The sequence below is a fragment of the Plecotus auritus genome (assembly GCF_963455305.1).
Source record: "Plecotus auritus genome assembly, chromosome: 9".
Lineage (NCBI taxonomy): Eukaryota > Metazoa > Chordata > Mammalia > Chiroptera > Vespertilionidae > Plecotus > Plecotus auritus.
Genome location: NC_137783.1, coordinates 83756205 through 83774958, shown reverse-complemented (window position 1 = coordinate 83774958; position 18754 = coordinate 83756205). Strand labels below are relative to the sequence as shown.

Sequence of the window (18754 nt, the reverse complement as noted above, 5' to 3'; positions counted from 1 at the left end):
TCACAGACTTGTTCTTTATCATAGTCCTAAAGCAACTTCCTTTTATTACCCCAAGATGACAAATAGGTGTTAGTCAAGAGTTAGTTTGCTGCTGTCAGCAGCTTCCTGAGCACAGTGCCAAAGGGGAGTTCCCAGCATCACATGTGGACTCACAGAAAAGATATACCTGATGGGTTATTGTGTGTGCCCATGGTCCAGAAAGCACCACATGTCATGGGGCTCTTGGTGAGCACCTGCAGGTCCCGTCCCATCCTGACTCTCTCTCTCAGCCTTTGTTGTCAGACCTCCTAAAAGCTCACACTATACTCCTTGTCTCCACTGCTTCACTTATCCTTTATTACCTCACCTGCCCCATCATGCTTCTGCCCACTGACCTGCTCGTGCAAAGATCACACAGTGATCACATAATTGCCAGCACAATAGCTTTCCCCTAAACTGTGTTCAGTGTCTTGGTTGGTGTTTCCCAAGGTTATGTCCTCAGTCCTCTGCTCAACTTTCTGTCACTCCTTGGACAATCTCACCATCCCATAGATGCACATATAACTTGTATTCTGGTAGCTTCTCCATTTAGTCTTCTGCCCAGTTACCATGTATTAGAAATGAGGGTATGGATGTGATTATGAATGGATGACATAAGGGAGTCTTGTGCTGATGGCATTGAGTATATTGATTATGATGGTGGTTACTCAAGGCTACACATGTGATAAAATTGCAAAGAGCTACAGACACACACAAACAAATTAGTGCATGTAAACTAGTGAAATCTGAATTAGCTTTATGGGCCGTACCAATGTCAATTTCTTGTTTTTGCTGTTGTTATATGTTTAAATGTCCTATACAATTATAGTTGTATTAAGGAAAGTTGGGGGGAGGGTTTGTGAGACTTCCCTATACGTTTTTTTTTTAACCTCCTGGGAATCTAATTATTTCAAACTTAAAATTTAAAAATTAAATAGATAAGTAATTACTATAAAAATAGTAAAAAAATACAAGATAAAACTTCAATGGCTCTCCATTTTTTACAGAACAAGATACAGACTCCTTTGCTCAATGTCCAAAGCCCTTAACAATGAGCCTCATAATCCATTGCTCCTCCTTCAGACCCTTTATCATTCCTTCCATAACCATTCGGTATTTAAGAACCCGCGATGGGCTGGGACACTGAAAATACAGTGTGAACAAGATGACTAAGGCCTCCACCCTCAGAAACTTACCATCTTTGGGGGAAACAGCCAAGTAGGCAAACAATTCCAATGAAATGGGCCAAGTGCCACAACTGGGAAGTACAGAAGCTGTCTAACCATTCTCCTCATCATTCCTTTTCACTCGTGCCATCTCCTTTGTCCCAAATGCTCTTCCCTGACCATCAAATTGTCCATGAAATCTACCCCTTCATTCATTCAACAAACATTTTACTGAGTGCCAGCTCTGTTCCAGATCTTGTTCCAGTCCCTAGGGCTGCGCTGTGGACAACACAGAGAAATAAAATTGAGCCACTGGAGTGGGAAGGGAAGGAAAAGTGTGCTGGAGAATAGAGAGTAATTTTCAAGTTAATAAGACTTGCCTTGACCAGCCTTTGTTCTCCACCTAAAGCCATGGGTTATCTCTGAAATCCCTCAGACCATTATTTCAGGCTTTTTATCAGTATAAGATTTTACAAGGTCATCACAATTTATGTGTTCCCTAAAGATTGATTCCAGAGAAGCATGGACCGTTATATTCCATCACATTCCAGACCGAAACCCGAATAGAGCTGAAGAGGGTACATAAAGATGTAACCTAAAAAGTGTGAGCCCGTGGGCTGGATGTTGGAACAAGCCAGCTCAGTCCCAGTCTGGGGATCTGTTTTTCCACTCGCATGTTCTTCCAACAGTGCAAGTGTGTTTTCTCCTCTGAGTCTCCAGTTTGCCACGCTTCCCAGCTCATTCCACTGGATTGGGTTACCCGCTGGGTTGGGTTGTTTTTCTCTGAATGCTTCCAGCTGTTTCACTTCTGCTTATGTGCACTTTCTGCTTATGTGCACTTTCTCAGTCGTGGGGTTCCTCTCTCCCATGATGCTGCTCCCAGCACCAGTTGTGAATACAATTCTCATTTTGCTTCCTCCCTGTCCTCCCCCACCTACCATTTTCTACTATTACCCGTTTCTACTTACGTTTCACTAGCCTGAGCAGGGAGGAAAGGAACTAGAATTCAATATTTATTCAGCACTTATTACTGTGCTAAACAATTTATGCACATCGTATTATTTGATCCTCACAGCAGGTCTATAAAATAGGTATTATTTGTGTTCCCACTTACTAAATGAGGGAGCTGATGGGCAGGGGATTTCTACCACTCGCCTATGGTTGTGAAGCTCAAAGCCAGGAGTTCACCCAGATCACTGTGACCTCAGAGGTCATGTACAGCACCAAGTAGTTTAATAACTGCAGTATTTTTCTTTCTTTTCTTAAACTCATATGAATGGTTTCATATCAGAAGCTTTCATTTTACAGCTTGCTTCTTTTCATGCAGTATTATATATTAGAGACATCCATTTTGATAAATTTTACATATTTAACTTATTTTAATAACAATATTTCATTTTATGGCTATCTGGCACTGATGTTTTATTATTACAATGTGCAGTACTTAGGTCTATTGCATGTGAGATTTTATTTAGGGTATATCCCTAGAAGGGTATGGGCGGTGTCCCAATCTTTAACTCTATTTGAATTGCCTACCATCTTTCCCAAAGCAGTGGTTTCAGTTTATACTCCCACCAGCATCCTACGTCCTCACCATCACCTAACATTTATCAAATTCAGAAGCAAATATGGCAAAATCCGGATGGCAGGTATGTGTATGTGCTGTGTAATTTTTTATACTTATCCATACATTTGAAATATTCCATAATTGAAAGCAAATTGTAATTATGGTTGCCTACTTTTATTGGTGTCTTGGATAAAGACTTAGAATTCCTACTAATGGCATCTGCACATGTCACTGAGCTATCATCCACAAGACCTTAACAGTTCTCAATATCTAAACTATGTTACGAGCTATGCTTGCTTACAGAAATCAAAAAGGATTCCCAAGTGCAAAGACTGAGGTTCTAAGTGCAAACAAAGATGGTGATGGGGCTTCATGTGCAAAACAGATGGTGCACAGAGGGCCGAGTGCAACAGAAGAATGACTATGAATGCCTAAAAGACTTTACTCACTCCGTGCCACAGCCTGTAAACACAGAAGGCTCCTCTCCACTGGGGCGAAGGTGCCTTTAGAGCATGAGCTCATCTTTCTCCATTCCTTGTTCAAATAACAAACTTTCTATTATGTTTTCCCAAATTTAGTCTTGTTCTATTGGTGCAAACAGCACTGGGCAGAACAACCTTGGTTTGGGTCCCTGACCTAAAAGGGTCAATAACAATAACCCAAAACTTCCATGAGCGAGATATATGAATGTCAGTGTGATATTCTGATTTATAACAAATATATATATGATCTTCTACCCTGTTTTGGGCACAGATCTCCTAAAACCCTAAGTGATGAGAAAAATCAATGTGTCTTTGTTATGTTAATGAAGTGATTTTTGGACTGCACCTAAGGATGGGGTCTGGCTGCCAGGAGAACCAAACATATGATTAAAGGTTTGGAATTTTCAGTCCTACCCCCAGACCTCTGGGAAGGGGAAAGGAGCTGGAGGTTGAATCATTTGCCAATGTCCATTGATTTAATCAATCATGACTATGTAATGAAGCCACCATGAAAACTCAAAAGGTCAGGGTTCAGACAGCTTCTGGGTTGGTGAACTCATAGAGGTACTGGGAGAGGCATGGAAACTCCACACCCTTTCCCCACACGTTGTCCTATGCTTTTCTACCATCTGGCTATTCCTGCGTCACATCCTTTTTAAAAAAGCTGGTAATTAGTTCTAAAATGTTTCTCAGATTATTTGAGCCACTATCTAGCAAATGAATCGAACCTGAGGAGGGAGTTATGGGAACCTCTGGTTTATAACCAGTCAGTCAGAAGCACAAGTAACAACATGGACTCTCAACTGGGGTCTGAAGTGAGATTTGGGGGTGGGGCGGTCTTGTAGGAATGATCCCTTAACCTGGGGGTTCTGTTGCTATCCCTGGGTAGGTAGTGTCAGAATTGAATAAAACTCTTGGGCATCAGCACGGTGTCTGGGAATTGCTTATTGGGGTAGGGAACCCTCACACACACAAATTTAAAATTTGGGTCCCAGAATACTCCTATTAAGCCAGGCATCCAGATTAAAAATGACCTCAACAGAAAGTGACCACACCAACAAAATTAAGCTTAATGGAGATTGATTAAAGGTTAAAAATGGAAGTTTGCCTTCACTAGCATAGTATGCTGTGGGAGATCTTAGCAACAGCTTCAATGTAAAGTCAGTGGGGGAGTGAGTTAAGGATGAGTTTGGATGACCAGAATCTCAATGTGTGCCATCAGTGGCATATCTCTTCATATCAGAGGTGAATGGCATCTATCTGTACCAGCCAGGGTGTTTTGGTTGCAAACAGAAACTGACTTTGGCTAACTTGCGCAAGAAAAAAAAAGGTATTTATTGGAAAATTATCTCTGCTCAGAAACTTGGCAGGAAGCCTACATAGCAGAGTCAAATATGGGCAAGACCTGGAGGACCTAGGAAGCAGGAACCACAGGAGAAGTCTGATAACAGGAATGGTGGATCTGAACCCCTCTATAAACAGAGGCCCAAGACCAGGGCAAGAGAAACTTTATTCCTAGCAGGTTCTGAGCTAGCCAGGCTGACACCTGAGCTGAAGTTCTCAGTTCCCATCTTGTTCTTCAATGGAACACAGCCAGTTCAAAATGGAACATATTTAGTAGAGGCACCTCTGGAACATCTGGCTTTCACAGAAGACACTCTGAAAGCTGCTGCCAATGGCACTCAGTAGAAAGTTCTGCCTCTTGTTACCCCACAGAGTAGAATTGGGGACAGTCACTAAGTAGAAGTTTCAAGGAGACAGAGTTGAAATCAACATAACCAGGGACTTTCTAATAATTATTCAGCAAGGGATTTAACAAACTTTCATGGTGGTGAGCTTGCTGACCACAGCAACTGTTCAAAGAAAGACTGAATCCCCTCTGATAGGATATAAGGGAGGGGACCCCTGCATTAATAGGAAATAGATTAGACAACTTACAGGGTCACTCAACTTCTTGATTTGAAATGATCTTGCTTAAGTCACTTATTTGAGTTATATACTGTACACCAAAACTAAACTTTTGCAATCATAAATTTTAATTATAAATGATTAAAATCTTTCTTTTTCTAAAAATGTTTTTTATTGATTTCAGAGAGAGAGAGAGAAACATCAATGATGAGAGAGAATCATTGATCAGCTGCCTCCTGCACTTCTCCACTGGGGATCAACCCTGGGCATGTGCCCTCACTGGGAATCAAACTGTGACCTCTGGTTCATAGGCTGATGCTCAACCATTGAACCACACCAGCCGGGATGATTTGAAAATTCCTTAGGACAGCACCATGTTGGAGAACACATCTCTCAGTAAGTCCAGTAAAGCCACTGTTTCCTTCATGATTACAACGCATCTGTTTCTTCAGTTGAAATGGAGCAGATGGGTCATGTTAAAAAAAAAACAAAAAAAAACAAAAAACAAAAAACAAAAAAACCTTTCAACACAAAAATGACAAAACACGCCTGCTGTAAGGTTCATAAAACCTGAGACCAACTGAAAAAAGGTCATATTCTAATTTCCCATCAATCAGTCTGTAACCACTGAATGTATTGGCAGCTAGAATAGGTGTGTGTGTGTGTGTGTGTGTGTGTGTGTGTGTGTGTGTATGCACTCACATACACATGCACACACTGGCATCTTTCCCTCTTTCTCTTTCATCTACCAAATTGCTGACTTTCTAAATATTTAATGTTTTGATGAAATTTCATTGTTTTTGGAAATCATTTACTCATTAACTCAATGAGTTGGGTTTTTTAAAAATCCCCAGACAAATCTCCTCTTAATCTGTTTTTCATAGGTACTCAGTAGCTATATTTTTTAAGATGACATTCCAGTGGTCAACTCCTAGGCACTGGGCTGGGGGCCTGCAACTGAGACCCTGGCCACAATGGTGAGCTGGGGAGGGGCCAGATCTTCCTCCCAGGGAGGTCATCTGAAAGGTGAGTATGATCTCAGCACACAAGAGCACCATGAAAAGCAATTCCCATCATCAGAGCTAAGGGCTACATTGAAAGCCTTGCTGAGGATATGAAGCAAGGATCAATGGGAGCTGAAAACCCCAAGAACAGACCATGTAAGGGCCTTATTATGAGAGGAGGTGACACAGTGGTCTCAAGGCTGATATTCCCGAGGGCTGGCGGCAAAGATTTTGAGGTAAAAACCATGCCAAACAGTGCTCTCTGAATGAACTTGGCCTAGAATTAAAAAAAAATGATGATAATGAAAACAACATCTTTCTAAGTCAGATGGAAAAGGACAAGAACCATGTGATTCTACTCATATGTGGGATAAAAACAAAAGCAACAAATAGACAAACAAAATAAAACGCATAGACACAGACAACAGAAGTGTGATTACCAGATGGGAAGGGGGATGGACGAGGACCAAGACAGTAAAAGAGTGAAATATATGGTGTTGGAAGGAGACTAGACTCTGGGTGATGGGCACACAATAGAGTGTACAGATGATGTATTATAAAGTTGTACACCTGAAACTTATATGATGCTATTAACTAATGTTATCCCAATAAATTTCATTTAAAAAAACACACAAACATTATTTTCCTAAGAGTCTAAGCACTAAGTTAGGAGCTTTACAAATATCACCTTTATTCCTCAGAAGAGATCTGGAACCTAATTTTGAGGTAAGAAAACAAGACCACACCCAAGGACAAAGTGCTTTTTAAAAAATATATATTTTTAATTGATTTCAGAGAGGAAGGGAGAGGGAGAGAGAGAGAGAAACATCAATGATAAGAGAATCATTGATCGACTGCCTCCTGCATGGCCCCTACTGGGAATCAAGCCCGCAACCCGGGCATGTGCCCTTGACTGGAATCGAACATGGCACCCCTCAGTCTGCAGGCCAATGCTCTATCCACTGAGCCAAACCGGGTAGGGCAGGACATGGCCAATGTCAGCATCAGTGGGGAGAGAAGCATAGTCTGCTCTCAGCCAGAGGCCCTGGGTTGCAGGACAGAGGGTATGGATGTACAATCCTATCACAGGGGAATAAAGACTTGGAACCACATTTCTCATCAAAAATAAAACTGTATTATAGGCACCTTAAAGGCCTCATTGAAAAAGCACTGCTGTAACATGAGGTGCTACCTAATACTAAGGCAATACAGAAGTAATTAGCACAGCCAAAATTAAAAAGATTAGTGTTCTCTCTACTTCCTGAGAGGGCACAATGCAAGTTTATACATAACTGGCATCTTCTTAAAAAATTGGTTTTGTTAATAAAAATCAGTCTCTTTCACCAAAGAGAAGAGAATATTGAAACATGTGAACCCTGATACATCACCAGCGGCTTTCCCTTTGGTTGCCCTCCCCAACCAAACATCTTGCCTTAACCCCCCTTTCCAATATACTCAACTGTACCAAGAAGATGCAATCTTTTTAAAATACCAATTGAGCATACTTCAAAATAGCTGTGTGGATCCAATGAGGCGATACATGTCAACAAGCACTTATTAAGGGGCCAGGCCCAGCTTACACGTTCAATACCTAAGAACGGAGAGCTGCTGATAAAATTTTCCACTCTTCTCCCAGCCGTAACAGCAGCAGCCCATGGTTCTAGTTACTAAACACTTGCTGAATCGACCTTAGCATCAACTGAGTGTTCCTCTTTAGTTCTCTGCCCAAGAGGGTGCTTGAGGCCCATGGTAGAGTCCAGGTGGGTGGGAGTCAGAGGCAACTGCAGAAGGAGGATGTTGTAGCCCATTAAAACTCTGGGTGACAAAGTCCATCACAGATGCTTAAGGAATTATCCACTTTTGCTTTCTCTTTGCCTTTGCTTGATGCCATCAACAGAGACAAGGAAAGGTTAACTTCATCTTACTCATTTGACATACCTTACTAAATGCTACTAGTTACCAAGCAAGAAAAAGCACTGAAGAGAGGCCATTATGATGCCGATGAACAAAATCCAATCTTTGCCCTGTGTTGTTCACAAGCTAGTGGGGGAGATCAACTCTCAACAGTCAGACCTTAAGCAGCCTCACCAGAAGTGAGAATGGCTGCTCTGTGGGCCCAGGTGACTTATGCTTTGACTGAATTCGTTTTTCAAATAACAGAAATTGAAAACATTGTTCAGTGTCAGCATATGATTATGTATTTTCTTAGAAGCAAATCTTCGTTGAATAAATAGTTGGTGTCCTGGGAGCCTCTATATGTTTTGGTCTTGCTCTGGTGACTACATGGGGAGACTTGGTAAATATTTGCTGCTGAGATGAAGGAGCCTTCGTCAAGTAGCATTCATTCTGAGTCCTGGTGCCCACACAGCTGCTCCCAGACATCCATTTGACTGGTTGTCGCCTAAGGAACCTGAAAGTGCTTCACTCTGCCTTCCCCTTCCCACTTGCCCCATATTCAGTCCAGGCTGTCCCTGAATCCTATTCCTTTCTGGTCTCTCTGCTATGGGTACCTTCTGCCCACTTTCCCGTTTCCCCTCTGCAGAGAGAGAAGCGCTGCATTCTGCTCCGGACAGGGCAGCCTCAGAGCCAACATGGGCTGGCTGCCCTTTTCCAGAGCACAGAACATCTTGAAGATATTTGTAATTTTACACCAACTGGAGGATATAATTCATTGTTTGCTGAATCAAAGTCCACCCGCTGCCAGAGGATTCCAGAGACCATTTGTATGATAGTTAAAAGTAAAAACAAAATGAAATGGTTCTACTCTCACCCTGCCCTCCCTCACACACAAATGTACCCACAACCACCATTGGTTCTTGCTCTTAGAATAACACAAACCCCTTGCTGCTTGCCCCTGCCTCCCACTCCTGGATCTCTAAAAAGAAATGGTTTCACTCATATTGGGATATGCAGACTTTGTGAATGCAAATCAGACCCAGGCAAACTGCAAGGTTAAGAGTGAATTACTGTCAGCTATAAGGGGCTTGAGGGAGAGAGGGAATCCCAGCCAAGGAGAGGGATGCAGGCTTGCTCTCCTAGGCAATTAATCATCTGTAAATGCAAAGGGATGGCACAAAGAGCCTCAGCAACTTGCTAAATTTCTGCTTTCCAGCTGGGGCCATGGGGTCAGAGCAGTTTGATAAAGCCCTCTCCCTCGCCTGGACTGTGGGGGACAGGGGAAAATCAAATTGCTAACTGACAGGAGAGGCTGGGGGAACTACAGTATTTTCCCTGTTCATCCAGGGCTAACAGGCACTAACCCAGGCACAGGTGCTCTGGACTTGACTCTCCCCTTGGTTTCTACATGCAGAAGCCGAGTGAATGTCAATAGCCAACCACATGCAACAGGTTGTTCAATAGTAATAATTGCTGCCATCTATTGAAGGCTAAATATGTGTGCTGCACCTTTAACCCTATATATACACAATCTTATTTAATCCCAGATGCAGCCCATTACGGCCAGGTACCATACTTATGCCATTTTTTACAGACTTGCCCAAGATCTTGCACTTGTTGAGAAATGGATGCAAGATCTGAACTCAGGCCTGTCTGATTTAGATGTCACTGTTTGGAATCAGCAGACCACTCTCTCTCCCCAGAAACTGAAGGAAACCTCATGACATGAAGTCTTTTTTAACTGAAAACAAGAAAAAGGTTGTATTCCCCTAAACACATGGTAGGTTGTCCCCACTTCAGTGAAGATAAATGTAAAAATAACTAAGAGACTATTTGTGGCTCAACTACAGCAGCATCCAGTTATGACCTTTCAACATATTCTGAGTTTTATTTCCATATTACCATTCTCTACGTCTTGGGTTCCTACACCTTCCTAATCCTCTGTGTGTGCATTTGCTTGTTGTTGTTTTTTTATATATATGGTGTGAGTTTCTGCCATCCACTGCAAATCTTTTGTAGAATGAGATGGAAAATAGAAATATGGAAAGGACGGGTGGACACAGAGATAGATGGATGATTAGATTGATAGATGGGTGGACATGCACAAGTGGATAAGAGATGGACAAATGAACAAACACGTGGACAGATAGATTATAAACAAGAGGATGAATGATTGGGTGGACAAATTGATAGGCTGATGGACAAATAAACAGACGGGCGGGGCTGCCACGACCCATTTGTGTACTGGTTCTGACTGACACCCACACCAGCTGCCTAGTGGTCTGAGAAGGACAGCTGACCACACGGTAATAGCACCCTGAGGGCAGAGAGGCCTGAGAGGTCCTCTGAAGTCATGCTAATTTGGCATCTGTTACTAAGGGCTGGCTCTTTCATAACTAGTCAGTAAGGAGGGAGTAGGAATGGCTTAATACAAACACAGGACCACTGCTCCAGTCCACCTCTTCTGCCAGGCCTTGTTCTGCTGCCCTGCTTCTTGCCACTACCACCACTGCACATTCTCCATACCCCAAGGGGACCTAACCTTCTCTAATGACCAACATTATCTTTTCTAGCTTTTATCTTTTAGGCATGGATTTTTGCACCCTACTTCTCCACCTGCCACCCAAGTCAAAGTATAAGTACCCTGTGGGTAAGAAACACATCTCTTACCTTTATAGTACTTACCTCAATGCATATTAATGACAAGATGGAAAGCTATCTCATGGAATGCATCGTAAGTGTGAATTATGGGCTTCTGTACTTAGGGAAGTTTCTTTAGCCTCTTTAAGCGTTGTCACAAAAAACACTGTTCATGGAAATGTTCCAGTGCCACCACAATGTTTGTTTACTGAGTACTTACTAAACACATCCTATAGCAGCGGTCGCCAACCTTTCGGACCTCACAGACCACCAGTGGTCCACGGACCACTGGTTGGCGACCACTGTCCTATATAATGTAAGGCTAATATGCAAATTGTCCCCTTGGGAGTTTGACCGACTGGGAGTTCGACCACTTGCTATGACGTGCGCTGATCACCAAGGGGTGGTGTGGAACAAAGAAAGGCCCCAGCCAGCAGCTGGCAGCCAGGGAAAGAAGGCCCCAGCTGGCAGCCAGCAGTCAGGGGAAGGAAGTCCCTGGCTGGCAGCCGAAAGGCCCCGACCAGCCCTGATCACCGGCCAGGCCTAGGGACCCTACCTGTGCACAAATTTTGTGCACCGGGCCTCTAGTTATATAATAACAGCTCATCACTATAGAGTGCTGACTACTGATCTAAGTAATTTACATCTAATAACTCAATCTTCATCATAATAGGCCATAGCAGTAAGTCCTAGGATTATCCACAGATGAAAAGACTTAACACTGAACAAGATTAAATAACGAGCTCAAGTCCCTGGCCGGTTGCTCTCAATGGTCAGAGCATCAGCCTGTGAACCCAAGGCTTGTGGGTTCAGTTCACAGTCAAGGACATATACTTGGGTTGCAGGTTTGATCCCCAGCCCGTCGGGGCACATGCAGAAGGCAACCAGTCGATGGTCTCTCTCACACTGATGTTTCTCTCTCTTTCCCCCTCCTATCTTCCTTTCACTCTCTCTAAAAATCAATGGAAAAAAGTAATAATGAGCTCAAGGTCATACATGAGAAAGAGGCAGAGCTGGGATTTTAATCTCAGTCCAACTCTAAGCCAGTGGCCTTAACCTCCAAGCCATGTGATCACTTTAGGTGGGACAAGTGGAGTGAGTCTTCCTGACCTTGTGGAAAGTCATGAAAGAGCTTTAGTGGGTGCCTTTAGACCAGTCTGACACACAGCACCTCTCTCTGACCAGACAAGGACTGCTGGAGTCCAACCCAGAAACTCAAGCTGGCAATGGCTCATAGAGGCATCTCCTGACCAATTAATGACCTGTCACTCCTGATTAACTCCCAAAGCCACAGTAAGAAGGGCATCTGACTGGGAAGTCAAGTCTAGGCTCATGGCATCTGTTCAATGCTTTTTGTGACTTTGCCCAAGTCATTAAATTCTGCGAGGAATAGCACCATCAGCCAGGTTGTTGTGAAAATCAAATGAATGACCAAGAGTGGTCCTCGCTTTACAAGGAAGAGACCAAAACTGCCTTGTAAAGTGAACTCTGACAAAGCCACTGGCAGCATTTCTGCATCAAGGCCCCTCGGAAAACATGACCTAATTGGATGATTCAAATGGGCTTCCCAAATGCATTGCAGATCATTGTTAGGAAATACCAAGTGGTGCCTGAGAGTTCAAGCAGCCCCTAAGGTTACTCTCAAGGCTGGTGAGTAAACCATGGTTATATCACTTTGGGCTCCTGGCCACCTGGCTGCAACGCCAGAAATGCTTCAGGCTTGCTCCATTCTGACTTGGTTTGACCACAATCATATTAAATATTAAATCATCTAGTGGCACTGGCACAGAAAAACACTATGTCAGGCGTTAGCTATTCTGCCTTTTATTACTATCCATAACAATTGCCTAACCATTTAGAAAGTTCCAACTTCAACCCCAAGGCTTAAAAGATATTATATCTATCCTAAAGGAACTTTGTCCCACTTTCACTGAAAATAAAAACTCATTCCCCAGACACCGACACCGGGCTCCTTTGCACTCTTGGCAGGCTAAAGGCTCCTGGACAAATGCAGGCCTTCTGCTCAGAGGGAGGCCGCTGCTCTTCAGGGCTGGGCCTCAGCACAACTGTGATTCCCAGCCCTGCCTCCTCTCTCCAGGCCCTCCATCTCCCCTCTCTTGCATCTGATAGAACAGCCTCTACATCACCAGAACTGCCTTTCAAACTATGGGCCATCCCCTTAACCTGGGAATCCCCTCAACCTCACCATAGAGGCACAAATTGACCTTGTGGTCTGCCCAGCACGCAAAGAGAAGTACACAGCATCACCTGTGCAGTGGTCTTGCCAGGAGGTTTCACTATCAGATCACAAGGAAGCAATCAGACAAATTTAGAACGTGGGACATTCTAAGAGACGACTGGCTTGGACTCTGTAAAAGTGTCAGTGTCATTAAAGAGGTGGGAGGCTGTTTTAGATTAAAGGAGAGAAAGACACTAATGCAGTGTATGGATGAATCTTGTTTCCCCCAAAATAGCTCTTAAAATTCTTGAGGAAAATTGGAAAAGTTTGAATATAAACCGTATATCAGATGGTATTATTGGATGAAGGTTAGTTTTCCTGAGTGGTGTAATGCAGTTACCTTGGAGAAAGTCTTTACTCTTAAGGGATTCATTTGTGAGTGAAAAGGTATGGCATTTGCATTTCAAAAATACGTAGTCTTTTGCCGAGATGGCACTCCACCCAGCAGAGTAGCATCCCAGACATGTCTAAAAGATGTTTGATCCCTAAAATAGTGAGAAAAGCCCTGAAAGAGATGTTCTGAACAAGTTCAATTTTACCCAAATGTTGCAGAGTCTGGAATCCATGTGGTAGTAAAATGCTGGGAAGAACATTCTGCATTAAAAGAATGTCCAACCACTCACTCTAATGCCCCTGCCTTTATTTAGAATGCAACCTGGAATACCTGAAGGAAAAGGAAGAGCTCAGAAAAACTGGACTTCCTACCAAGGAAAGGCCATAGGAGCTTCCAACAAGCATGTAGGCAAGTACTCAAAGGATACTCAGTAACTCTTCATGGAAATCACAGTTACCTAAAATAATGGACTCATGGAAGTGTGTCTGCTTTGTCCTAAATTATGGCAATATTCATTTTATCTGAAATAAAGTTGTTGTTGTTTTTATTTGTTTGTTTTTAATCCTTGCCCAAGTATATTTTCTCCATTGCTCCCCAGAGAGACAGTGGAAGGGAGGGAGGAGAAGGAGAAAGAGAAACATCGATGTGAGAGAGACACATCAAATGGTTGCCTCTCTTGAACCCCAGTCGGGATCTGGGATCAAGCCTGCAACCAAGGCATAATCCCTTAACCAGGAATCAAAACCAAGACCCTTTGGTCTGTGGGCCGATGCTCTAAACACTGAGGAAAACTGGCCAAGGTTGAAATAAAGTTTTATTAATTTAAAAAATACATACAGTCCGCATTATTCACAGATGCCATATTTGCAAACTTGCCTACTTACTAAAATTTATTTGTAACTGCAAAATTGATACTGTGGTGCAAAAACCTTGAGCCTCAACATACACATTTCTAGCTGAGGTCAAACAGGCAGAAGCTGCCTTCTTGTTTTGCTCTTTTTATACCATAAACATGTCCCTTCACAGTCTAGCTAGTGCCACTTTTTTCACATTTTGCTGGAGATTTTGCTGTTTAAAAGGCTGAACGCACAGTGTTAACTTTCTGTCTAGGTTCCTAATCATAAGACTGTGATGTGCCTCGCAGAGAAAATCATGTTAGATGTGCTCCGTTCAGGCATGAGTAATACTTCTGTTGGCTGTGAGTTCAATGTTAATGAATCTACAACATACACTGAATAAAATGTCTTTTAAAAGAAACACACATAAAACAAGGTTATGAAAATCTGACCAGAGGCTCACAGGAACCTAACCCTGTATCTCTCCTAAGAGCAATGATTCAATATTTGCTAATTCAGTGTTTGCTTCTATTTTATAGAATATAACTATGTTAATTATGAGAGTCAATTGCATGTACACATATACACATCCTATATAATAAAAGCCTAATATGCAAATTGCCCCCTCAGGTGGTGGCTCGACCAGGAGTTCGACCAAAAGACCGGGAGTTTGACCGCTCACTATGTCATGCTCTGACCACCAGGAGGTGGTGCAGAACATGGCAGGCTTTGGCGATGCGGTGCTGGCAGCTGGTGGCAGTGGAGATGCTGCCAGCCTCGATGGGCCCCAATGAGAGCGGGACCGTGGCAGGATGGTGGAGCAGGTGAGCAGGCGGCGCCAGGCCAAGGTGGGTGTGAGCAGAGGCCCAATCACCCCACTGATCACTCAGCAGATGACGACCAGCAGCAGCGGTGGAGGGCGAGGCTACTACCAGCTCCCAGGTGCTGAGGAAGAAAGGGAAAATAGCAATATTAAAATATTTCTTCTAATTATTTCCCTTTCAATGTGCACGAATCTGTGCACCAGGCCACTAGTATATACATATACACATATACTTATGTGTATGTGTTATTTACACACAGAACTGCACAGATGTGGTAAAATGATAACTAGATGAAGAATACATGGATGTTTGTTCTAGTCTTTTATTTTTCTGTGGATTTAACTTTTTCAAAATAAAGTGTTGGAAGAAAAAACATACACACACACACAAACTATGGCTTGTGACCTGTCAATGGTCATAAAATTAATTTAGACAGTGCAATGAAAAAGAATGGAATGGAGTTGAGTCAAGTAGCATAGAAAGTATCAGTGTCTTGCATTTGTGTTTTGTGAAATGTGTTTACAGATAGCGTGTAGATGTGTGTTTGCTGGGTTGTAAAGTAAAATGTTTTCCTTATTATGAGTTAAGTTCCAAAATTCTTTGCAAGTCAGGGGCCTATAAGGATCAAAGCACCCTCTTGGCACCCCTCCTTCACCAGGGTCCAGCCCTGTCACCAGAGGGAGTCCTTCTCCTCCCCAGGCTGGCCCACCGCAGGCTGTGGCTCCTCCCCTTATGCTGTCACCCCATCCATTCTCCTTAGCTTCCATCACTCCATCCCTTCCCACATGCTCCTTCCAGGCCTTCTGGAATCCTACTGTAGTCTCCCCAATATAATCCCCTTGGCTCTTATATGTTTTGCCCAGACGTCCTCAAACTATGGCCCGCAGGCCACATGCGGCCCGCCGAGGACATTTATCCAGCCCGCCGGGTGTCGCTGCCTGTCCTACTCAGCAGCCCACTCGTCCCGGGCCCGCGGTGCGCATAGGAATTTGTTCATAGTTTTTTTTTAAAACTATAGTCCGGCCCTCCAACTGTCTGAGGGACAGTGAACTGGCCCCCTGTTTAAAAAGTTTGAGGACCCCTGCTAGGCCTCTGCGAAGGGATGACTAGTCCATCATCAAGCCCTTAAACTTGTCTCTGATCCATGCACCATAGAGGCAGCTGGGTGGGGGCAGGGGTCTATGAGAGCAGATAGGAAACACTGGGGGGAGAGGGAGAGCAGCAAAGGCTTCCATGATGAGGTGCTCCCTTGGAGATTACAAGTTTCTTTTACTGAGTTACTAGCAGAGTTCTGTATAGGAAATAGAAATGTTTCATCATGTTCAAGAGAATAGACAGGAGTAGGCAAAGCAAAGTTACAAAGACAGGAGCATTCAAGGGAGCAGGACCAGCTAGAACAAAGGATGTTGGAAGGAAGCCGCAGCCGGAAGGGAGTTTGGAAGAGTAGGACAATCCAAGAATCAGAATTGTGAGTGGGATGCCCTCCCTGATGTCACAGAGAGCAACCCGAAGGGATACTGTGGCTTCCTGATTGTTATGGAAATCACGGAGAGTAGGATAGAAACCACACACTGAATTGCTTCTGCACCCTGAAAGATGCTCATAGCTCTGAGGACATGGAAGATGCGAATCAAGGTAATATTTTCTTTCTCATTTTGGCTTAAGCTGGTACTAATCAGCTTCCCTATTTAGTGTCCATTCTTGAGATAGGTGTTTTCATTAATATTAGTCCCAAAAAATAGAATAAAAAATAAATGAGCCTGCAGCCAAGAAAACGGGACAGGAAGGACACACCCAGGAAGACCAGTCTCTCCTCCCCACCGCCCAGCACAGTTCTGTCCACAGTCCTCCGTCCTTTAGCAGAGGCCCAGGACACTCTTCTAGTCTAAATGACTCAGGTCAGGAGACGGGTGAAAAGGAGGGGAGTGAGGTCCTCCCTGTGGGAAGAAGTGAGGATTCCAGGAGATGGGTGGGGCCTCTCAGGGAATCAGCTTGGAGAAGGAAGAACAGAGGCGAGGGCAGGGAGGACCTCGCTGGTCTTTAGAATGAACTGATCCCTCCTGTGCTGCCCCTCATGTAAGTGGATTTCACAGTCCTAGGGGTGACTGGAAACAAGCTACTCATAAATACACCAGTCTTGCCCAGGCAGGAGTTTCTTGCATATTCCCCACAAGGCCTTATTCTATTTGCAATGAATGGCTCGGCATCCTTAGAACATTCCTCTGTCTTCCCCAGCACAGTGTTTTTTTACAACTAAACCCAGGAAAACAGCATTTGGCTGCTCCTAAGCAAGAGACAAATGAGACCCTCCAAACTGAGGTTCCCTGTAGGGAGCAAATACTTGGAATTTGTGGATTAAAAATAGATGTTAGTGGTTCGCTTGAGTGGATTCTGAAAGGCCTAGTGTTATGGCGCATGAGAAACCCATGTATTCCAGATTAGGAGGCTTCTCTGGCCTCTCAATGAGTGCTCATGTATTTAATATTCACTTTTTGTTTTGGTTTTGGTTTCTTGTTATTTTTGACATGACAAAATGTTTAATGTCTGTGCATGTACCTCCCCCTCCCCCAATTCCTATTATGGTCTCATAGCTTCCCCAAACTGGCAGTTCCAGAGAAAACGCGGGTGCTCATCCCCAGCAGGGCTTGAAAACCATAAAGGCCCTGGTTCTCTCGATTTGGATGATTGTAGGTGAGCTCTTTCCACAGCATGCCTCAGGCCTCTCTGGTCAAGGAGAAGAGCCCCCTAGTTCTCCAGGACTCCTGAGGTCTTCTGTTCTTCTGCAGCCTGGCACAGGGAGCTGGCCCCTGGAAAAAGTGGTAGGCTCTGACACTGCAGAGGTAGCCCCCATACACAGTAAGGAGCATCATGGAGGTGGAGAAAGTCTTGTAGCCAATGCCAGCTGGTTGCTTGGCAGTTGGCATGTCGTCCCTTGGATGTTGCAGCTCCCTCCCATCCAACCAAGGCCTCTACTGGCAGCATCTGGCCACCACAGTATGCATAGCCTGACACAGCACCTGACACAAGGGTGGCGGTCCAGGAACAACCCTAGACACTGAGGTGCTATTGGTCAGGAAATCCGCCTCTCTCCCTCCCGCCCACCCACCCCAATTACCCTCTAGGATACGACTCCCAACTGAGGCGGGAAGCCCACGCTGCCCTCAGCCCCGTCTGGTTGCGGTCCTTGAACTTCCTTAATATACACATTTTGGACACCTGCTGTAATTCTGGGTGCCCTGCTAGCACTGCACCTGCCACCTCTGCACTCCCTGCTGGTTCTCTTTTAGTCCCGTTTGTCAGTGACCCTTTACAATTCCCTAAGTTGAAGTCTCAAACTGGTGTCCTATGAGACAGATGGAGCAATTGCATTTGACCTGACAGTTTTGGCCAGTATAGTTGCATGGTTGCTGTTATTTTTAAACCTTGAATTATCTGTTGCATCTAAAATTTAGGAGACTCTACCACATTCTGGTTACCTATTGCTGCATAACAAACAACCCAAATTCTGTGGCATAAAACACATCCATTTGCCATGTGCCTGCAGGTCAGGGATTTGGATAAGCCACAGCTGGGCAATGGGATTTGGCGGGGGGGGGGGGGGGGGGGGGTCCCTGCTCCCTGAACTCTGGGAAGGCTTAAATGGCTGGGTGACACTAAGTGCTGGGAGCATTGCTCAGAGCAATTCTATCATCTACATTCCCAGGGTTAGTCTAGGTGAGCCACAGTTTCTCTAAAAGGTCCTTAATTAATATTTAAGAAAAAAAATCCAAATTTTTACATCTTAAATGCTGAAGGGGTACAATGATGGCAACCATAGAGGCTTGTAAATAATTCCATTGA

General features: G+C 44.0%; 1 pseudogene across 1 annotated transcript; it reads right to left on the bottom strand.

Moving 5' to 3' along the window:
- Positions 1 to 1047: 1047 nt before the first annotated feature.
- Positions 1048 to 17838, bottom strand: LOC308233578 (cytochrome c oxidase assembly protein COX14-like; annotated as a pseudogene). The gene is made up of 2 exons: positions 17675 to 17838; positions 1048 to 1161 (listed from the first exon to the last, which is right to left on the bottom strand). The product of its transcript is annotated as a cytochrome c oxidase assembly protein COX14-like (transcript).
- Between the last annotated feature and the right edge of the window lie 916 nt (positions 17839 to 18754).